The sequence below is a fragment of the Pseudophryne corroboree genome, chromosome 7, assembly GCF_028390025.1.
Source record: "Pseudophryne corroboree isolate aPseCor3 chromosome 7, aPseCor3.hap2, whole genome shotgun sequence".
Taxonomy (NCBI): Eukaryota; Metazoa; Chordata; class Amphibia; order Anura; family Myobatrachidae; genus Pseudophryne; species Pseudophryne corroboree.
The window spans coordinates 396,399,481-396,424,220 of record NC_086450.1 but is presented as its reverse complement, the minus strand read 5'-3'; positions in this window follow the sequence as shown (position 1 = coordinate 396,424,220).

The following is a 24,740-nucleotide window of genomic DNA, read 5'->3' as shown; positions in this document are numbered from 1 at the left end:
CCTGACTTACTCTGTCCTTGAGGTGCCTGTGAGAACACCCAACATTCTGTTTGGTTTAAGACCTTACCCACTAATGAGTGGTAATCACTCATTGGATGTCGGCCCATGTCGGTATTAATGTTGGACTGACATCTTTGGATGCACCCATCTTCGACTAGGTTCTCACAATTTCTACATATACAATATTCGTCAGACAATAACCCTTCACAATGCCTCCGAGCTCCATGACTACCAGAGTGATTACTGATACCAGCCTTTACTAGAGTGATGTGCTGCTCCTGAGATCCTACAAATCCATACTCGCCATCAGAACCCATTCCAGATCCTTGCTCAACGTCTTTGGGACCCTCACCAAAACAGAGTGTCCTGATCAAAAAACAGAATTACCAGAAAAACCCGAAACGCAGTCTCTTGAGGTAGATCCATTTCATTAAGGAGCAAAGAGAAAAATAAGAAGGGAAACAAAATAAAATGCAGTGGGGGTGAGGTGGAAAAAAAATGGTACGACAACCGTCCTTGATTTTGTTGTTCTCCACGCTCAGGTGCCGTCTCAACAGTCCTGCCTCTCAGCTTTCCCGGAATAGACTCTCTAATGATTCGAGGTTCTCTTCACCTTTATCTTTGTCACAAGTTTTCTCCGGGTCAGCGACCTTCTTGCAGTGGGACGAGTGGACCAAAGTCTCTCTCTCGGCAACCTTTAGTGCTGTCATTCTGGTCAACAAAACTTGATACGGTCCTTCCCACCTGTCTATGAAGCAACCTGAGCGTAAATTTTTTTTGAATCATCACATAATTCCCAGGCTCAATGTCATGACAATTACTGTTCGGTAGGTCAGGAATCACCAGCTTTAGATTTCTTTGTTGATTTCTCAGCTGCTGGCTCATCCTAACCAAGTATTGCACAGTTACTTCATTATTGCACTTCAAATAATTCTGGGGGTCTATCAGTACATGCGGTTGTTGACCAAAAAGGACTTCAAAGGGTGATAAGTTAAGCGGTGACCTGGGAGTGGTTCTGATGCTGTACAACACTAGTGGCAATGCTTCTGGCCACAACAATCCAGTTTCAGCCATTACTTTGCTCAGCTTATTCTTAATAGTGCTGTTCCTTCTCTCCACCTTTGCACTCGCCTGTGGCCGGTACGGAGTATGCAGCTTGCTATTAATACCCATCAGTTTGCACATGACCTGAAAGACTTCACCTGTAAAATGGGTACCCCTATCACTTTCAATCATTCTAGGGATGCCATATCTGCATACAAATTCCTGCACGATTTTCTTTGCCGTGAACACAGCAGTATTTGTGGCAGCAGGGAATGCTTCTTCCCAGTTTGAAAACACATCAGTACATACTAACACATATTTTAAATTCTTACAGGGTGGTAAATGTATGAAGTCGATTTGTATTATCTGAAAAGGTCTTTCTGTAGGAGGGATGTGGGATGGCTCTGTTGGTATTGCCTTACCAATATTCTTCCTCAAGCAAGTAAGACATGTCATTGCTTTCTTACCTGCATGGGAAAAGAACCCTGGTGCACTCCAGTAGGCTCTAACCAGCTTGCACATACCTTCTTTACCCAGATGAGTCAGACCGTGTGCCACCTCAGCTAGGCTTGGGAGGTATGCTGTGGGGTCTACTGGCTTACCATGTCCATCTGTCCAAAGTCCTGAGGACTCCTGACCATATCCCTTCACCTTCCAGACTGCCTTTTCCTGTAGGGAACACAAATTTTGCATTTCAATTAACTGTTGTGTGTTATCAGTTGTGTGAAGTAAAAACATCTCTGGACGAGAGAAGAGAGGGGAATAATAATAAAAAAAAGAAAATGTCAGGTTTGCCATTCACCAACAGGCTGTCACACCCTCATGCATATTGGTGTCTGTACACAATCTCCACCCTTTGTGCATGACCAGGCACACTGCAGTCATACTGGTGCCATTGTGCTGGTGAGATATACTGGATTCGGGCAGAACGCTGAAGGACCAATTAGGCATGTGGTGTTTGAACTGTAATCGGGTCCATGTATTGCACCCTCCTGTAGGTGAATGTAGAAGATGGGGAGGAGACTGTGAAGAACAATGACATAGAAGTTGGTAACAGATAAGTTTGTAGAGGTAAAGAAGATTTTATAAAATTTGACAACTGGATTGGGCACTACGGGGAATGACTCTCTACTTGGTTTACTCCCCTAAAAAAAACTCTGTTTGTTGTATCGCTCTTGGGACTATCCCAGCCATCAATCCAGTGTCTTGTCCATCCTAAGTTCATAGGGAACCCTCTACCTGTGAAGTTCATAGGGAACCCTCTACCTGTGAACCCTCTACCTGCAACATTAGTCTTCGTGGGTGTCTAACATACTTTGTATTTCCTGAGCGGGAGCACATTATATGTATCTCATATTTAACAAAGTTTCTGTTACGTTACTCAGGGGCCATTTCTGATAGGGAAAAGTTTAGAATCTTAGAGGCCCCATCTTAACCTCAGCAAGTTTTGTCAAAGGGTAATGTTGCATTTATTTTGTTCTTCCCATTAGCCAAATTTGTGTTTTCTATATGGCTTGTGATTCCTTACTTTATGTCCCTTGGTCCCGTCTATGTGTTTAATAATGTGGCTCGTGTTTTCTGTCTAGGGGGTCTATAATGACTATGTGTCCTACTACTCCTACAATCTCTGGCAAAATGCCCTTCCTTCCTACAAATGTAACATAGTCTTGGTCTTCTCCAAACATCAAGGGTCTGGGGTTTAGGCAGATGGGACTTTGCTGTAAGAGCCTGTATACTTACAGTCCTCAACCTCTCCTCCTGTTGTTCTCTGCGTATAGCGATATTCTTGTGATGTTCAATAACGCACTCTCTGAGATTATCTACTGTGACCCCTCTCCAATTAGGCAAAGCTGTTTGCACCCTGACCCTCAATGCCTTATTGAGCCCGTCCATTAGCACAGAGACAGCCACCTCCCTGTAATTTGCATTGTTCCCTATATCCGATACCCCAGTGTATCTAGCCATTATTTGTAAGGCCCTATGGAAATATTCAGATGTCATTTCATTTTCTCTCTGTTTTATGGAGAAAATTTTGCTCCACTTAACAGCAGTGGGGAAATACAATCCTAGCTGTATGTTAATTCGTTTCACATTCTCCTGATTGTGTTCGTCAGTCATAGGACCATCCGACTCTAATTTACAATCCGTAATAATTTTTTGGGTGTCAATATTAGAGGGTAGGCACGCTTTCAAAGGTATCCGCCAATCTTTGTTTGCAGGTTCATGGGCATTACCCAGATCCTTGATATACTTCTGACATCTGGCTAAATGCTTCCGGGGATCGGGGAATTCTGAAATGATTGACCGCAGTTCTGATCTGGTCCACGGGCAATACATTGCATTATTCTTGGTGAGGGTTACTCCCTGTCTATTGGTCCTCCTATTGGGAGTTACTATTTCCAAGACAGGATGTAACCCAACCATTCCATTCCTAATTTGCTCACTGTGAGGTTATTGTCTCTGTGTAATGAACAGTCTCACACTTACAGATGGCTGTGATCTTACCAGTCCTTTCAGTGGGAGACACTGTTACTGCTCTTATTGGCTGGGCCGGCCCCACCTGAGTTTCCTGTAAGGTGACTGCCTGAATGAGAGCTGAGATTAGGCTGGATCCTTCATCTTCCTGTGACCTATAACCTTGGAGAGAATTCAAAACAGGATACCACTTGCAAGGGTTAGGGTTAACACATTCATTTTGCATTTTACTATCATTTACAGATATACCATTGGTTGTAGCCAATTTCTCCCCTTCGACATGTGTCGGTAATGGTGTGTTCATACTCACATTCCTGCCAGGGTTGAAACTTGCTGTGCGAGTAAGTTCCCTTTGCACCTCCCCCTCTTGCTGCCACAGATTTAAACAGTCGTTATGCCTGATCCTTTGCTTTCTAGATTTGATCAGAAATATTTTAATCCTTATTTTCTGTAATACCTCTGATTCAAAACTACCCATCCTAGGGAATGATGCCCTGTCTTCAGCAGTCATATGCACCCATTCATTGCAAAAAGCCTCCGTGTGTGGACCATATTTCTCACACATAATAAACCTCGCTGACCCCCTGGGCCGCGGCTCTCCTGCCTGAACCCTGGCAACCACACGCCCACTGCTTGTGCACTTGGATCCCATCGCGGACTTTTTGCTTGCTAACGCAATCCCCAAATGCACAACACAAATAGGCGGTGAAAGACACCTAGCGCTTTCACTCGCTCCTTCTCCGCTGACGTACCACGACTCACTCCAATAGTGACCACCGCGTACCCAGTGAGGACCCTAACTGATTTCTATTCACTGGAAGTTATAGGAGTAACTTACCTTTTCCAGTGAATATCCACCGTTAAAGATTTTCCTGAGAGAGACCAGCGATAACTTCCCTTTTTGTTATACACAAATCACGCTTGTGTATGCTCTACTAGGGAGGCCAATCCCGGGATCGGGATCGGCGGGATCCCGGGATTTGGGCCCAAAAATGCCAGGATTTGAATCCCGGGATTGGAGCATCCAATCCCGGGATTCACGGGATTACACTGCGCATGTGCGGGAGGGAGTGTGTGTAAGTAATACTACTTACACTTAGGCGGGCGGCAGCCATAGACGAACGCTGAACGCGACGGCACTTCAAATGTGGCGCCGGCCACCAGCCAATCAGAGCTGGCGGACCGGCAGCCAATCAGTGAAGCTGCCGCGGCAGCCAATCAGGAGCGACTGCTGCGGCCACTTCCCTGATTGGCTGCTGGTCCGCCAGCTCTGGTTGGCTGGCGGCCGGCGCTTCATTTGAAATGCCGCCACATTCAGTGTGTCCATGGCTGGCGCCCACCTAATAGTATGTGGTATTTACAACCACCCTCCCTCCCGCGCCGCTACCAACCCTCCCCGCTACCTACTGTACATCCTCCCACCCAGCTACCTACACCCTCCCGCCCAGCTACCTACACCCTCCCGCCCAGCTACCTACACCCTCCGCACCGCTACCTACACCCTCCCGCCCAGCTACCTACACCCTCCTGCACTGCTACCTACACCCTCCCTTCCCCGCCGCTACCTACACCCTCCCGCACCGCTACCTACCCTCCAGTGCTGCTCCCTACACCCTTCATCACTGATCCCTACTGCAATCCCGGGATCCCAGGAATCCTGGGATTGATCGTTTTTCAATCCCGAATCCCGGGATTGAAAAAACGGCCCGGGATTGGCCTCCCTATGCTCTACCACGGCGCTGATACCTCATTTTGCGTAAAAGCTTGCAAAAGTGGTATCACGTTGCGCCACGTATTGCACGTACAAACGCGCGGTCCAACCGCACAGTGTATAGATTCTTGTTATCTATCTGCTCTGCGATCAATGGAGTCGAATAAACAAGCTGCGCTCCTCAGCCGGAGCGTAACACAAAATATTTATTTCAATTCACAATTTTAAACTTCCCAATGCACAATTCTATATCACGCTCCTCTGCAAATCTCCTCACAATTTGCGTGTTTCTCTATCTGTTAACATAGGTCAGCCGCCCTACGCCGCCAAGCCTCCGCTTACTTGGTGTCACCATGGGATCCCAACTTCCGGGGTTCAATCCACTCACTCCTACTTTCAGCTCACACAAATACACTGTGTTTTTTTTCTGTACAGAAAATATCACTCCCTGCGACTAGTAGTCTTATCCCAGAGGTAGTACATTTTAACCAAAATCTTACACTAATCTGCTTTTGAAATCGGATAGTTATGTGCTATTTGTATTAAACGTATACTATCCCACCTTTAATTGAACAACTATCGTGTGGTTTTACTTTGCGCCCGCAATCCTATGCAACCTTGCGTAAACACGCGACCATGCGTGCCTTTACGCTACATGTGCGACCCTGCGCAGAGTGAACACTTCAGCACTTTGTCCGTACCACGTATACAAACGTGCATCCGCAACTCAATAAAGCCACACAATCTCTATAAATGTGAGCAATAACAACTACTATCGCTCACTAACACAACACATGATTTTTTTCCGTATAAACCAAAGTGACCAGGCCGGAACTGCGTTTTGTGTTTTACGATTACACCCTTAATCAAATATTTATATAGCAAACAAATGTATCCGATTTCACACAGATCTTAAATGACTGTTGTAACCTATGGCAACAATATGTGGAAAAGTATGCAAAGAATCTGTACGCTTTGTGTACGCTTTTGGCGCCAAAAATTTCACACACAGATTTTAAATAGCTTTTTTCCTGTTTCCTCCGGGTTCCATCAGCACCTCTGTAGACTAGACAGAGCAGACGTGATCTAATCAGCACAAAAGAGGGTTTTAAAACACCCAAGCAACCAGGGAAAGGTTTTACTTAAAGATGCGTCTCCACCCTTTGCTGATAGATCAAAGTCTGCTGTGGTCTGCAAGTCTATGAGTGTGTGAAAAACTGGATAAGCTCCTAATTGTTAAAGTTGATTAACTTACAGGACAGAAAATGCAATAACTTTAATTTATATTGTGCAGGCGGCTACGACCGCTAAGCGTGTGTGTGTAACCCCTAACAGATGCGCACACGTTGCATAAGCAAGCCGTCATGCTGTAAGCACGGAGTAGCTACACGTGAGGCGGAATACACATTATAACCCCTAGCAGGAAAGGAACACGACACCAATTGTATTTAAAATATGTTGGGATCCAACCCAACAACAATTATTTACTAACAGGGGGTTACAGCAAATAATACAATCACAATAGGAGAAAAGAGGCTACAATCAATGATACATATGTTTGTTTCGCCAGCGCCACCCAGTCCCGGTCCTCGGTCAATCAAGATAGATGACTTTCAGAGAATGAGTGGCCAGCCAGGAGGCTTGGCTTTTTATACATTTGTCCAGTTCATGATACAATAGACACTGTATGCTCTTCTTCCATTGGTTCAGGGGTGGGACATATCCTGTGCACTGGGGATCATTGGGCAGCTCAAGTGGTGGGCGATGGCTCAGTCTTGAGATGGGATTTCTGTTGTTTGCATCTGAGTTCCCGCCCCATTACCAGTTAAATCCATCACATTAATCATACATAAATCTGGTATTACTAATAACTTATTGTTACAATATGTGACAATATTCTCATACCCAGGGCCGGCCCTAACCAATATGATGCCCTAGGCAAGATTTTGGCTGGTGCCCCCTAGCACCACCACTGGTTGCACTTCTTTCCCAGCACCATCACCCCTCACCCATAGCAGTCCTTATTTTGGTGTCTGTACCCCCTATATTTTAAATAGGAACAGTTCGCACATTTGGCGCACAGCCCAAAAAGGGTGTGTTTTTGCTAGCAAGGGGCATGGCCACACAATAATAACCCCAATTCCAATTACGCCACACAGTACTGCAACTTTATTCACATTTGATCATGCGATAGTGTCCATAATTCATATTACATCCCACAGTAGTATTACTTTACCTTATAAACATTACTCCTCACAGTAGAGCCCCTTATTCACATAACATCACATTGAATTGCTCCTTATTCACATTACACCACACCCTATTGCTCTTTATTCATTTTAGATGACACAGTAGTGCCCTTTCTCTACGCAACGCCACATAGTAGAGCACCCTATACACATAATGCCACACATTAGTAATGCATTTATACACATAATTCCACACAGTAATGCCCCTTACACATTATTAATGTCCTTATAAATATAATGTGCCTTACACATTATGACAACCTTTTTTAATGCCATTTTACACATAATGTCCCTTACATATATGCCGCACATTATTAATGCCCTTATACACATAATGACACATAGTGCCCCCTACACATTTGCTGCACATTATTAGTGCCCCTATACACATAATGACACACATACAGTAGTACCCTGTTACACATATGCCACACATTATTAATGCCCTTATACACATGACACACATAGTGCCCCTTACACATGTGTTGCACATTATTAATGCATTTTTACATGACACACATAATGCTCCTTACACATATTCCGAACACTACTGCACAACCAACCCACTCACATGCACACAGCACTCACACTTCCACTAACACTGTGACCTCTGCCTCTGCTTGGATACAGATGTGTCCTCATAAATCTTGCCTCAATGCTAACGTCGGGCACTTTTTTTATGAAAATGCATCTTATTTGCATTGCTATGTGGCTAGGATGCACAAGCAGATTCTGCTGATTAAAATGATATGCAGCATGCCTACATACTGTGTGAGACTGTGGCTGTATCTGCATATGAAATGCTATACAGAATATAGGCATGCCACATATCATTTTAATCAGCAGAAGCTGCAGATGCCCCTAGGCATATCAAATGCCCTAGGCAATTGCCTAGTTTGCCTATAGCTATGGCCGGCTCTGCTCATACCCACCAGATTACTGCTTATGTGACCCTGAACAATATGATCCCACACATGATATGATTATCCATTTCCATCCTCAAGATAGATAGATAGATATATATATACATATATACATACACACATATATTCCTGCTATTACAATTTGTTAGGAAATATATATATATATATATATATATATATATATATATTCCAAGAGTTTAGACTATAAATGTTATACCTCAGATATCTAAATGTCTGGTATATAGTTTGTCAGCTGTTGCTAATCGAGTTCTTTCAAGTTAAACAAGGTTTCTGGATATTGTCTTCTTGTTTGTCCTGGCTTCAAGTAAAACAATGATAGTCCAGTATTTACTGTCTTCGACAGATACTGGACAACTCTAGAACAATGGGGGTAACCAAAGGTATTTGCCTTCTTCATAGGATTACAAAGCTTTGTGTAAACAAGTCAGTCTGTTACATTCAAGGCACTTGTTTGTGCTTGAGTTTCTAGGAGAATAATTTATGTGTGAACAGTAACTTGCTATTTGAAGGATGTACAGACAGTGTGTGATTGATGCATTATATGGGTAAAATATTGAATATGGCTTTTGATGACTTTTCCGTGCCAATGCATATGTTACCGTATTTACCCATACCACACGCTAACATGCAAGACCGCTTGTGCGATTATACGTAGCTTGCGAGTATGTGTATGCACGGCAGAACAAGCACCTGCACGGAGGATATCTGTGTGGTGTTTGTATGTGATGAGTGTGCCTATAATATTTTCGACTTTGACACCAGATATGCCCCCAGTGCAGGTACACATGCCCCCACAGTGTCAGATATGCCCCCAGTGCAGATACACATGCCCACACAGTGCCATATATGCCCACACAGTGCCAGATATGCCCCACTGCAGATACACATGCTCCCACAGTGCCAGATATGCCCCCAGTACATATACACATGCTGCCACAGTGCTTCACACAGTGCCAGATACATATGTCCCCACACAGTGCCAGATATGCCCCAGTGCAGATACACATGCCCCCACAGTGCCTCATATGCCCCAGTGCAGATACACATGCCCCCACAGTGCCTCCCACAGTGCCAGATATGCCCCCAGTGCTGATACACATACCCGCACAGTGCCAGATATGCCCTCAGTGCTGATACACATGCCCCCACAATGCCTACAACAGTGCCAGATATGCCTCCAGTGCTGATACACATGCCCCCACAGTGACTCACTCTCCCCCTAAAACAAAGTGCTGCTTACCGCGCTGCTGCTGTGAGGGGAAGGAGAGCGCAGCGTGCACCTCTCCTACCCCTCAGTCTCCGGCAGCGGTGTCAATCTTCAATTCGGCGCCGGCCTGTAAGCCAATCAGAGCTCGCGGTCTGGCAGCCAATCAGGAGCCTTAGCTGCCGGTCCACGAGCTCTCATTGGCTCACGGGCCGGCGCCGAATTTTAGATAGACACCACCACTGGAGACCTGCTGTGAGTGCGCTGTCTCGGGCAGCAGTGGCCGGGAGCGGATCGAGACGCATGCGAAGGATGAAAGAGCCGTGGGTTGGCCACCACAGGTGTAGAGGGTCCTGACACCATTTTATGCCCCATACACAATAATGCCCCTTACAAATGATACCACACAGTAAGGTTTCTAATTACTTTTAAATTATCTGCCTGGTGTCAGGGGTCTCATGCTAGTTGCAAGGGGTCTCCAGCATGTTGGCAGGGGTCTCATGCACATTGTTAGGGGTATTCTGCACGTTGCCAGGGGTTTAACCACTTAACTGACTATTTTTTCCCCAAAAACCATTCCAAAATTGTCAGCATTTTTTATGTGCGAGTTGGGTGAAGAACATGAATTTAACCCTATCCAAAATGATTTTAGTTAAAAAAATAAAACATTTTTTTTTTTAAATATATATATATTCAAACATCGAAACATTGATCTGGATTATCAAGACCATCGGAACATTGGAAACATTGTGACCATCGCAGCTTTACTTTTGAAAGCCGGGACAGCCTCCAGGTACACAGGGGGATTTGGGGGGTTAATTTACACTCCAGAGCAGCTGCTATTGTCTGCAGCCGCTGGAGGGGGGTTCCTGCCGCGCTGACCGATCATCAATGATCGGCAACATGGCAATCAGTAGGGGAGAGTGCAGGGAGGCAGATGGACCTTCCGGTCCCTCTGACAGCAGCAGCGGAGGGAAGTTTCCCTTCCTTGCCGCTGCTAACACTATTCATCTGACTGGTCGCATCCTGTGCGACCAGGTCAAATAAAGCACTTACAGGCATGGTCGCATCTGATGCGACCATGCCAGGCAAGTGGTTAATGTCCATTGCCAGGGGTTTCATGCACATTACCAGGGGTTTCATGCTCATTGCCAGGGGTTTAATGTCCATTGCCAGGGGTTTAATGTCCATTGCCAGGGGTTGCATGCACGTTGCCAGGGGTTTAATGTCCATTGCCAGGGGTTTAATGTCCGTTGCTAGGGGTTTCATGCGTGTTGCCAGGGGTTTAATGTCCATTGCCAGGGGTTTCATGCGCATTGCCAGGGGTTAAATGTCCATTGCCTGTGGTTTAATGTGCATTGCGCAGCCCCAGTAAAGTATGGGAGGGTGGGTGCGGCCATAATTAATTATGCTGCTAGCCTCAACAGCCCCTGCAGTGTATTGAGATGCGCTTCCGTACATTTCAGCGAAAGAACAAAAATCTTACAATGACCGCCACCGAGGAGACAGGCGCTAGAGGTCAAATGTGACCATATTTTGTGGGTCTTTTAACACAGCAATGTACGGAAGTACTTCAGAATTTTCCAGCGCATCTCAATCTACTGCGGGGGCTGTGGCGGATAGAGTTACTGGGTGGCTGGTTCCGTGGGTGCTCCTCATTGCCCGTGGGTGCTCAGGCCCGAGAGCACCCATGGATATATTAGCCCAGATCTGTGACTCTGACTCCGCCCAGTGTTGTGACTCGGCCCAGCATTATACACTGAGTCACAGAGTCACAGATCTGGGCTAATATATAGGAGATGTCTGCATAATATTATAATATTGATAGTATGTGTCTCCGATTGATTGATTGATTGATTGATTGATTGATTGATTGATTGATTGATTGATTGTTATATATATATATATATATATATATATCTTTAAATTCCATTCTAGTGCATAAATTGTTATTGTAACAAAATGCACTTGTCTTTAAGGGTGAAACTTGGGATAAGAAACATCTGCTAAAAAATGTGATTCATTTGTAACTAATTAACCTAGGTAGAAACAATATAAAAAAATATGCTCCAAAGAGACACACATTAGTGGATTCTGTATATAACTTAGTATATGCGTAATTATTACTAAAATGAGGTTGGAATACCAATGTAAACTTGTATATTAATATAAGGACAACAGCAGAAGTCCATAATAGAATTTATAGAAAACTATATAAATGTCTGTATTCTATGTAATTAAATCTTTGTTGTGTTTGTTTATTTATTTAAATATGTTTTAGAAATCAGCCTAATGTTGCCTCAAAGGAGCGTATTTTTATTAAAATTTTATAAAAAGTTGTATAAACGAACACACTGCAACCTTGTAAATTGTCATAGCTGATTACTGCTTAATGATGATTGGTTGATGCTAATGTAAAACAAGGGTTCACGTCACTCAGGCCAACCCTCTGATGAAGTCTGATGATGAAACGCATTGGGATGTGGCCTGGTGATGTGTCTGCAACCTCCTGGATCGTCTCCCCTCGTGCTGCGAGCTGCAGTGTCCCGGCGTCCTGAGATATCCTCACAGTGCATACTGAAGGGTCCTGACGCTGGAGTGGTGGTGGAGCTCAGCCGATGCCGGTGATCATTAAACTAAGCCAAGTGGTATTTTAAGTCCACTCAGAGGAATATAGAGGTACAAGCACAATTTGCTAAGAATGTCCTATGGAGTGGAAAGATTTTTATGGATAAAAGCATATTGCACTATGAAGCGCTCCCTTTGATCTTTCTTTCAGATACTTCCAACCCATGGATTCTGGGATTTCACTATCAGAGGGAGCTGCAGTCTGTAAATATCATCAGAACTGCTTTTAAAGACAACTACAGAGTAGAAGCTCTGATTGATGACTGCTGGACTGACTGCCGTTAGTGCACCTGCACTTTGTTTTACACACACACATATATATATATATATATATATACACACACACACACAAAATAAAAACAGAGTGCGCTATAGCATATACATTGATTGAATATTATTCAATTCACGAATCGTGATCGAAGGTTCTCTTGGATTCTGTTCCTCTTAGTAACTTCCCAATTGGGGCTTACAGAGAAACCCACTCACCAGAGAAAGATATTCACCCAACAACAAATACAACAAATTAATAATAGAACTTTATTTAAAAAATATTTTTAATACATGGTTTTGTTTAACATAATGATTTAAAAATACAATCAATTGGACACACACCAAATTGCTTTTAGATGGTATAGTGGAATAGCCTCCTCACCTTAACGGTGTGAGCTCAAAGGAGGATACTCAAAGCAAAAGGGTAGTGTACAATAATCGATGAACCCTACGCATTTCATCCTGACGGACTTCTTCAGGGGATAAAAATAATGTCTGGGTGAAAAAAATTAAAATATGTATATTTGTAGAGGAGGGAATTGTGGAGGGTATTAAAAACACATACTTTAATTTGAAAACATGGAATAAGTACCCACCTAAAAACTTAACATGCTGGGATCCACAAGGGGGACTACCAGAATTTAGCTGGATTTGTAGAGAACAGATATGTTACATGTATAGCTGAATCTGTTGGATACAAATTGATATTAATGGATGTATATTCATATATAGTTGTATCAATAGTAGTGAAAGACTTATACTAACCTAAAATTTCAATAGAAAATTTATTAAACATATATTCACATATGGTTGTGTCACGTGATAAAAAATTAACCTAGAATTTGAATAAAGGTTGCTCAGAGTTAATGTGGTCAGTTGTATTACTCAGACCATAGTAATTTTAGAGGCAATTTCCACCTCTATAAAAAGAGAGAAAAAGAAGAAAAAGATATATGAGTTAATGTGTTACATAATATGCGTCTAGAACAAAAGTATTAATGGTAATTGATTCATACCGATAGGTGATCCACAGTGAATGTCACCGAACGAAGGTCTGAATTAGGCAAAGTGAAAAATGTGGAAAATCCCTCTTCACTAGAAAAAAAGGGGATTGAGTGTGAAATTTACAATTATATAAAAAATTTCCTACTATATATGAACAAAAGGATTATCCATACCAATAGATAATAAGAATTTACTTACCGATAATTCTATTTCTCGTAGTCCGTAGTGGATGCTGGGAACTCCGTAAGGACCATGGGGAATAGCGGCTCCGCAGGAGACTGGGCACATCTAAAGAAAGCTTTAGGATCACCTGGTGTGCACTGGCTCCTCCCCCTATGACCCTCCTCCAAGCCTCAGTTAGGATACTGTGCCCGGACGAGCGTACACAATAAGGAAGGATTTTGAATCCCGGGTAAGACTCATACCAGCCACACCAATCACACTGTACAACTTGTGATCTGAACCCAGTTAACAGCATGATAATAGAGGAGCCTCTAGAAAAGATGGCTCACTACAACAATAACCCGAATTTTTTGGTAACAATAATTATGTACCAGTATTGCAGACAATCCGCACTTGGGATGGGCGCCCAGCATCCACTACGGACTACGAGAAATAGAATTATCGGTAAGTAAATTCTTATTTTCTCTGACGTCCTAGTGGATGCTGGGAACTCCGTAAGGACCATGGGGATTATACCAAAGCTCCCAAACGGGCGGGAGAGTGCGGATGACTCTGCAGCACCGAATGAGAGAACTCCAGGTCCTCCTCAGCCAAGATATCAACTTTGTAGAATTTTACAAACGTATTTGCTCTTGACCAAGTAACTGCTCGGCAAAGTTGTAAAGCCGAGACCCCTCGGGCAGCTGCCCAAGATGAGCCCACCTTCCTTGTGGAGTGGGCATTTTAAGATTTTTGGCTGTGGCAGGCCTGCCACAGAATGTGCAAGCTGAATTGTACTACAAATCCAACGAGCAATCGTCTGCTTAGAAGCAGGAGCACCCAGTTTGTTGGGTGCATACAGGATAAACAGCGAGTCAGATTTTCTGACTCCAGCCGTCCTGGAAAACTGTATTTTCAGGGTCCTGACCACGTCAAGCAACTTGGAATCCTCCAAGTCCTTAGTAGCCGCAGGTACCACAATAGGTTGGTTCATGTGAAATGCAGAAACCACCTTAGGTAGAAAATTTGAGGACGAGTCCTCAATTCTGCCCTTTCAGAATGAAATATTAAGTAAGGGCTTTTATATGATAAAGCCGCCAATTCTGACACCCGCCTGGCTGAAACCAGGGCTAACTCGTCACTTCCATGTGAGATATTTTAAGTCCACAGTGGTGAGTGGTTCAAACCAATGTGACTTTAGGAAACTCAACACAACATTGAGATCCCCAAGGTGCCACTGGAGGCACAAAAGGAGACTGTATATGCAGTACCCCTTTTACAAATGTCTGAACTTCAGGCACTGAAGCCAGTTCTTTTTGGAAGAAAATCGACAGGGCCGAAATTTGAACCTTAATGGACCCTAATTTTAGGCCCATAGACAGTCCTGTTTGCAGGAAATGGAGGAAACGACCCAGTTGAAATTCCTCTGTAGGGGCCTTCTTGGCCTCACTCCACGCAACATATTTTCGCCAAATGCGGTGATAATGTTTTGCGGTTACGTCTTTCCTGGCCTTGACCAGGGTAGGGATCTTCAGGATCCGGCGTTCAACCGCCATGCCGTCAAACGCAGCCGCGGTAAGTCTTGGAACAGACAAGGCCCCTGCTGGAGCAGGTCCTTTCTTAGAGGTAGAGGCCACGGTTCGTCCGTGAGCATCTCTTGAAGTTCCGGATACCAAGTCCTTCTTGGCCAATCCGGAACCACGAGTATAGTTCTTACTCCTCTCCTTCTTATGATTCTCAGTACTTTTGGTACGAGGGGCAGAGGAGGGAACACATACACTGACTGGTACACCCACGGTGTTACCAGAGCGTCCACCGCTATTGCCTGAGGGTCCCTTGACCTGGCGCAATATCTGTCTAGTTTTTTGTTTAGACGGGACGCCATTATGTCCACCTTTTGTTTTTCCCAACGGTTTACAATCAGGTGGAAGACTTCTGGGTGAAGTCCCCACTCTCCCGGGTGAAGGTCGTGTCTGCTGAGGAAGTCTGCTTCCCAGTTGTCCACTCCCGGAATGAACACTGCTGACAGTGCTATCACATGATTTTCCGCCCAGCGAAAATCCTTGCAGCTTCTGCCATTGCCCTCCTGCTTCTCGTGCCGCCCTGTCTGTTTACGTGGGCGACTGACGTGATGTTGTCCGATTGGATCAATACCGCCTGACCCTGAAGCAGGGGTTTCGCTTGACTTAGGGCATTGTAAATGGCCCTTAGTTCCAGAATGTTTATATGAAGAGATGTCTCCAGGCTTGACCATAAGCCCTGGAAATTCCTTCCCTGTGTGACTGCTCCCCAGCCTCGCAGGCTGGCATCCGTGGCCACCAGGACCCAGTCCCGAATGCCGAATCTGCGGCCCTCTAGAAGATGAGCACTCAGCAACCACCACAGGAGGGATACCCTTGTCCCTGGTGACAGGGTTATCCGCTGAAGCATCTGAAGATGCGACCCGGACCATTTGTCCAGAAGGTTCCACTGTGCGTGGAATCTGCCGAATGGGATTGCTTCGTAGGAAGCCACCATTTTTACCCAGAACCCTTGTGCATTGATGCACTGAGACTTGGTTCGGTTTTAGGAGGTTCCTGACTAGCTCGGATAACTCCCTGGCTTTCTCCTCCGGGAGAAGCACCTTCTTTCTGGACTATGTCCAGAATCATCCCTAGGAACAGAAGACAAGTCGTCGGAACCAGCTGTGATTTTGGAATATTGAAAATCCAATCGTGCTGCCGCAACACTACCTGATATAGTGCTACACCGATCTCCAACTGTTCCCTGGATCTTACCCTTATCAGGGAATCGTCCAAGTAAAGGATAACTAAAATTCCCTTCCTTCGAAGGAATATCATCATTTCGGTCATTACTTCAGTAAAGACCCGGGGTGCCGTGGACCATCCCTACGGCAGCGTCCGAACTGATACAGTTCTGTACCATAACCTGAAATACCCTTGGTGAGAAGGGTAAATTTTGACATGAAGGTAAGCCTCCTTGATGTCCCGAGACATCATGTAGTCCCCTTCTTCCAGGTTTGCAATCACTGCTCTGAGTGACTCAATTTTGAATTTGAACCTCTGTATGCAAGTGTTCAAAGATTTTAGATTTTAGATTTTAAAATCGGTCTCACCGAGCCGTCTGGCTTCGTTACCACAATAGTGTGGAATAATACCCCGTTCCCTGTTGCAGGAGGGGTATCTTGATTATCACCTGCTGGGAATACAGCTTGTGAATGGCTTCCAAAACTGCCTCCCTGTCAGCGGGAGACGTCGGTAAAACAGACTTTTGGAAACGGCGAGGGGAATACGTCTCGAATTCCAATTTGTACCCCTGAAATATTATCTGAAGGATCCAGGGGTCTACTTGCGAGTGAGCCCACTGCGCACTGAAATTCATTGAGAACGGGACCCCACCGTGCCTGAACTTGTAAAGCCCTAGCGTCATACTGAGGGCTTGGCAGCGGCGGAAAAGGGTTTCTGTTCCTTGGAACTGGCTGATCTCTGCAGCCATTTTCCTCTCCCTCTGTCACGAGCAGAAAAGAGGAACCCTTTTGTCCGCCTGCCAACCAGGACTGCGCCTGATAATACGGCGTCTTATTTTGAGAGGCGACCTGGGGTACATCCCCTCTTTTAAGGCAATACTTCCAAATGCCGTTTGGAATCCGCATCACCTGACCACTTTACTGGAATAATTGGACAACGCACTTATACTTGATGCCAGTCGGCAAATATTCCGCTGTGCATCCTGCATATATAGAAATGCATCTTTTAATTGCTCTATAGGAAATAATATACTGTCCTTATCTAGGATATCATATTTCCAGTCAGGGAATCCGACCACGCCACCCCAGCACTGCACATCCAGGCTGAGGCGATTGCTGGTCGCAGTATAACACCAGTATGTGTGTAATTACATTTTAGGATACGCTCCTGCTTTCTATCAGCAGGATCCTTAAGGGCGGCCATCTCAGGAGAGGGTAGAGCCCTTGTTTTTACAAGCGTGTGAGCGCTTTATCCACCCTAGGGGGTGTTTCCCAACGCACCCTAACCTCTGGCGGGAAAAGGTATACTGCCAATAACTTTTTAGAAAATATCAATTGTTATCGGGGGGAAACCCACGCATCATCACACACCTCATTTTATTTCTCAGATTCAGGAAAACTACAGGAAGTTTTTCCTCACCAAACATAATACCCCTTTTTTTTTTTTTTGGTGGTATTCATATTATCAGAAAAGTGTAAACTTTTTCCATTGCCTCAATCATGCAATGTGTGGCCCTATTGGAAATCACGGTTGTCTCTTCACCGTCGACACAGGAGTCAGTACCCCTGTCGGCGTCTGTATCTGAGGTAACGGGCGCTTTAGGGCCCCTGTATGAGACGTCTGGACATGCACAAGCTGAGTAGCCGGCTGTCTCATGTCAACCACTGTCTTTTATACAAAGCTGACACTGTCACGCAATTTCAACAGTACATCCACTCAGGTGTCGACCCCCTAGGGGGTGACAACACTATTTCAGACACTCTACTCCGTCTCCTCATCATTTTTCTCCTCATACATGTCGACACCAACGTACCGACACACAGCACACACACAGGGAATGCTCTGATAGAGGACAGGACCCCACTAGCCCTTTGGGGAGACAGAGGGAGAGTTTGCCAGCACACACCAGAGCGCTATATATATACAGGGATAACCTTATATAAGTGTTTTTCCCTTTATAGCTGCTGTATTGTTATATACTGCGCCTAATTTGTGCCCCCCTCTCTTTTTTAACCCCTTTCTGTAGTGTAGTGACTGCAGGGGAGAGCCAGGGAGCTTCCCTCCAACTGAGCTGTGAGGGAAAATGGCGCCAGTGTGCTGAGGAGATAGGCTCCGCCCCTTTCTCGGCGTCCTTATCATCCTTTTTCTGTATGTTTTGGCAGGGGTTAAATGCATCCATATAGCCCAGGAGTTATATGTGATGCATTTATTTTAGCCATATAAGGTTTTTTTATCGATTTATTGCGTCTCAGGGCGCTGCCCCCCCCAGCGCCCTGCACCCTCAGTGACCGGAGTGTGAAGTGTGCTGAGAGCAATGGCGCACAGCTGCGGTGCTGTGCGCTACCTTATCTGAAGACAGGATCGTCTTCTGCCGCCGATTTTTCCGGACCTCTTCGCTCTTCTGGCTCTGTAAGGGGGACGGCGGCGCGGCTCCGGTGACCCATCCAGGCTGAACCTGTGATCGTCCCTCTGGAGCTAATGTCCAGTAGCCTAAGAAGCCCAATCCACTCTGCACGCAGGTGAGTTCGCTTCTTCTCCCCTTAGTCCCTCGATGCAGTGAGCCTGTTGCCAGCAGGTCTCACTGAAAATAATAAACCTAAACTAAAACTTTCACAAAGAGCTCAGGAGAGCCCCTAGTGTGCACCCTTCTCGTCGGGCACAGAAATCTAACTGAGGCTTGGAGGAGGGTCATAGGGGGAGGAGCCAGTGCACACCAGGTGATCCTAAAGCTTTCTTTAGATGTGCCCAGTCTCCTGCGGAGCCGCTATTCCCCATGGTCCTTACGGAGTTCCCAGCATCCACTAGGACGTCAGAGAAAATCCAAAATCCGTATCAGCAACAGAGGTCAGAACTAGACCCAATGGGAAATCTGAAAAATCCCTCTTCTCTGTAATAAAAGAAGGATGTATGCGTAAGGTTTATCGATATATTATAAACTAGTATATGAGAAATAGTAAATTCATAACATACATACCACTGCATGAATAACTGATTTGTATACAGAAGTGTGTACAAAAAAAAGGTCCAATGGCTATTGGCTAACACCTTAAATAACAGAGATAGTATTTCATCAGTTACATGGAATTATAAGCCGCTCATAACTTTATTGTGATTACATAAACCTTTTACTTAAGCTAGCTTATCACTAAATAAAACCACACCACACACTGAAATAAAGACACGGACACAGTAGCTGGAGTTAAAGGTCAGACGATGTTTATTAATCGCTGACCAACTCTTTAAACTAATAATTGAGGCCGAATTAGAATTGAATTGAATATATATTAACTTTAGTTTGGAGGATGGCAAACAGAAAACCGCTGCCAAACACCAGCACCCGTCACCTAGATGACAAACCACCAAACCAAGGAGGGGAGTACACATACCCCGCCTCCTTCCCGCATAACCCGCATTGTGCTGGCCTTACCCCTCTTTCTCTGGCAAACGTTCGGTTCCCGCAGGGGAACGTCTAAATGTCCAACCGCAAGAAAAGGACACACCTGCCGTCCATTTAAAGAGGGAGCCCCACAATGACCACTTATGCCTGTGTGACAGCTGGTTGGCAGCGATTTCCCGCCAATCTGGCTTTCAATAGCCCACAGCAAGAACAAAAAACGTAGACGCATTCTGGGAGGGCGGGCGGGCATAAACTGAAAGGCAAGAGGGAGTCTAGCAAGATGGCCACCCCCTATATACTAACCCAAGACCCTCCTCTTCATCCTGATGCACAACCCCTTAAACCAATAGGAAAAAACCAACCGGGAAAACTGATCTGCCTAGCAACTGCTTAGTCATTTAACAACCAATCACAAAAAGTTGATCGCTTATATGGCCTCAGGCTTATGCAGCCTTCAGCTTATCTAAGCCGCTCATAACTTTATTGTGATTACATAAACCTTTTACTTAAGCTAGCTTATCACTAAATAAAACCACACCACACACTGAAATAAAGACACGGACACAGTAGCTGGAGTTAAAGGTCAGACGATGTTTATTAATCGCTGACCAACTCTTTAAACTAATAATTGAGGCCAAATTAGAATTGAATTGAATATATATTAACTTTAGTTTGGAGGATGGCAAACAGAAAACCGCTGCCAAACACCAGCACCCGTCACCTAGATGACAAACCACCAAACCAAGGAGAGGAGTACACATACCCCGCCTCCTTCCCGCATAACCCGCATTGTGCTGGCCTTACCCCTCTTTCTCTGGCAAACGTTCGGTTCCCGCAGGGGAACGTCTAAATGTCCAACCGCAAGAAAAGGACACACCTGCCGTCCATTTAAAGAGGGAGCCCCACAATGACCACTTATGCCTGTGTGACAGCTGGTTGGCAGCGATTTCCCGCCACCAAGGTTTTCCAAACCGCCACCGCCATCCGCAAACAGAACCTTAACCAACCAGAAACTAACTAGCTCTAACGAAAAAGACCGAAAATATCTTCCAGAAAAAACTGCACTCCTTCCGGAGAAAGGTGAACCCCATCGTCTCTATAGAACTGCCTGTTCCGCAGCACCAGCAGAGGATGCTTAATTGCCACTCCGCCTATGGCCTTGACAAACAGAGACACCGTCGAGTTCACCTTTTTGCGTGCTTTCTCCAGCGCCGAGAAACGCACCGCACCACGCCAATGGAAACGGGGCACCATTTCCGACCAGACAATGCATACCCCAGGCCAGTGACAACGTATCGCCACCACATCCGCCTTTATAGACAAAATCAAGTCTATGCCTTTAACTCGGCCCAGATCATTACCACCCAGATGAATGATAATACAACTGGGGCGACCCCAGCGGCGCTCCCTAGAAAAAAGGACGCGCAACAAATCACCCCATAACATGCCCCTAACACCTAACCATCTAAATTGCCGGGACCCAAAAATCTCAGTCGCCCTAGATGCCATGGGATGTTTCTCCGCCCAAAAAACATATGAATGACCAACCATCCATATGTGGTCTCCAAAATTGCTGACAGCTGTAAAAGAAAATATCCTAATGTCAGATTATGCACATAATCTGTAACTTAAACACAACGTAACCAATAAAACCCAAGTGAAGGAGAAAACTCAAAAAACCTCCCGTGGACCTTGGTAGAACAGCCAATTGAAATTAGGCCCCCTCGGAGGAAACATTTAAAAAATTCGCTTCACACCCTCGATTCCTGAACGGTAAGCGTTCAAAAACCGACGAGTAAACACGTTTTTGGGTTAGCGCAACAGGCGCACTTATAACTTATCTATACGGACATAGGACTTATAGGAGGCCGACTTCCAGCGACCCAACTCCCGAATAGCCGCTGGTGATGAACCAGCGGCCGCCGCATGGGTAGCCACCCCAATCCGAAAGGAATGAGTACCGAAGTCCGCCTCCTGCAAGCCCAACGCCGTCAAACATTTCTTGAACACCGATGAGAACTGAAACTTTGTCAGAGGGTCCAACTGCGCGTGCACCAGCAACTGGTTGCCCCCCGGAGGTCTTAACCGCACATACTCTTGCGTCAACCGCAGCGGGCAAACGCCCATACCTCCCTGAGCCTCCAAGGACAACCAGCGACCCCGACCTGTTTGATCTGTCTTGGACCGCACAATCCTACAGAGCAACAGGCCCTCCTGCAAGCGCACATTCTCGTAGAGCAGACCCGATTCCCGGGACGCCTTGCTGCTCGCCACTAGCTCGCTCACCCGAAAAGCCCCGAAAAAGGCAAGGGCATACGCGCTACTAAACAATGCCACCTCAAATTCCGAGGACGCAATCCGAGGTAGCACACGCAGCAATTCCGCTAGCAGCTGCAACGTTATAGGCCTACGTGAATCCGCAGGCGCCGGGTGCAACCTAGCCCAACCTTTCAGCGCTCTGGAAAGGACAAACGACCCCGTGGGGTCCGTTGTCCCGTGGAGTCGCGAGTGAAAGGCGATGCCCGCAAGGGCAGTAGCCATGGCCGCTTTTGACCTACCGTTTTGGTAATGCTCCCAAACAAAGGTCAACAGGGCGTCGGCCGAGGACTCACCTGCTACCCCGTACCTACTCTGAAAGGCTGACCAATCCCGCCATGCAGCATCATACGCTCGTAGCGTAGAGGGAGCCAGTGCACACCTGGCCAACGCCGTTAGACCGCTTCGACCATCTGCCAGACAGAAGGTGGGCACTGTAACCCCTCTGCCTCCGCTCCCGGAACCAACGTCCTGAATTTGTCAAACTGGAACCGGGACAATGCATCCGCAATTCCATTGTCAACTCCAGGTACGTGGCGAGCCCTAAAATTAATATTGCGCTGCAAACAAACCAACACTAAATGCCTTAGCAATCGCAGCGCCTGCGGAGATGAGGAACGCTGGTTATTAATCGCATGCACTACCCCTAAGTTGTCGCAAAGAAACAAAATGTCCCTATTTGCGAACCGTCCGGCCCATAACTCAAGCGCCACTAAGATCGGGAACAATTCCAGCAGAAGCAGGTTCTTGGTAAACCCACGCGTTACCCAAGATGCCGGCCAGGCCGCAGCGCACCATGAGCAAGCGAAGAACGCGCCGAAACCTCGACTGCCTGAAGCATCCGTGAACAACTGCAGCTGCTTACTGGAACAACAAGGAGCGGGCCACAACACTTCCCTGTTGAAGGACACCAGGAACGAGACCCAAATCCGCAAATCATCCTTGATCTCGCGGGAAAGGTACACGGAGTGATTCTGTCGAACCGTCCCCGCGGTGGCCCGCTCAAGTTTGCGACAGAAAATCCTACCCATGGGGATAATCCGACACGCAAAATTGAGAGAACCAAGCAAGGACTGCACCTGTTTAAGCCGAACCCTGCGTTTTCCTAAACAGTCTGTAATCAAACCCAATAGTTTCCGCACCTTATCCTCGGGCAAGCGACAGCACCCCCCTACCGTGTCAATCTCGATACCTAAATAGCTAAGACAAGTGCAAGGACCCTCGCACTTATCCTGCGCAACCGGTACCCCTAAAGCGCAGAATAACGACCTGGCCACCGAGAGAATGTCCCCACAGACCGAACTGTCTCCGGGGCCTACAAAAAGAAAGTCATCCAGGTAGTGAGCCACCCCCATCTGCCCGGAGGCGGTCTGGACGCACCAGTGCAAAAACGTGCTAAAGCACTCAAAGTAGGCGCAGGAGACAGAGCAACCCATGGGGAGACACCGATCGACGTAGAATTCGCCCCCTATTTTGAAACCCAGAAACCGCAGGGAATCTGGGTGTAGCGGGAGTAGCCGAAAGGCCGACTCCACGTCCAATTTTGCCAACAGACTCCCCGGACCACAATCCCGCACTAATCGCAGCGCGTCGTCAAACGACTGATATCGAACTCTGCATTGGGCTTCCGGGATAGCGTCGTTGACCGACAGCCCCGGCGGGTGCGACAAGTGCTGTATCAAACGAAACTTACCTATGGCCTTCTTGGGCACTACCCCTACTGGGGAAATGCACAAGGAGGGCAACGGGGAAAGGGCGTAGGGCCCAGCCATGCGCCCCAGCCCAATCTCCCCGTCAACCTTCCGCCGGACTTCCTGCGGGAATTCCCGAGCCGATCTCAAATTCTGGCGTGCAACCACATACACCGAATCCGGGATTGGCAAACGAAAACCGTGCTGAAAGCCCTGCAAGAGAAACGATGCCGCCGACTCATCGGGGTACAAGGTAAGCCAGCGCTGCAACTCGGGAACTATAATCGGGGAGAAGGCCTTACTTGCCAATTCCACCGGCCTCGGTGGAAGCGGCAGGCTTACCGCCTGTCGCCGCGGTGCATTCCTTGGCCGGGTGACTGGCTCCGCACAACCTGCATGAGTGGCGAAAACGACAGCCCGTTCCTTTGCCGCATTTGCCGTCGTTGTAGGCAAAGCACTTGCCTTTTCCCGTCAATCGAGAAGCCACCGCCCCGGCCGCCCCGGGCTTCTTGGCCGTGACGTCCGGGGTGGGTTTGACCTGCTGCGTGACCTCCAACCACACCTCAACATCCTTAAAACCCGCGGGCAGGGTGGGGTTGCCATCCTGATTGCGACGAAACTTCTCGTCGTAATCCCGCCACGCGGAACCCTTGGATTTTAAGTACATATCGTGTACTAAAAACAAATATTTCACCAAGTTGGCATACTCCGCGGGACGCGATTCCGTGTAGCAAGCCATGAACACCAAAAACCCACGCAGCCACTGGTGAAAATTGCGAAACGCATTTTCCCCAATACCACCCGGTTTCTTGGCCGCGTCAAAACCCTGCCGCATTTCCTCTGTAAGGGTGAATATGTCTACATACTTCCCCTTACGTATTTTTTCCCGCATGCGCT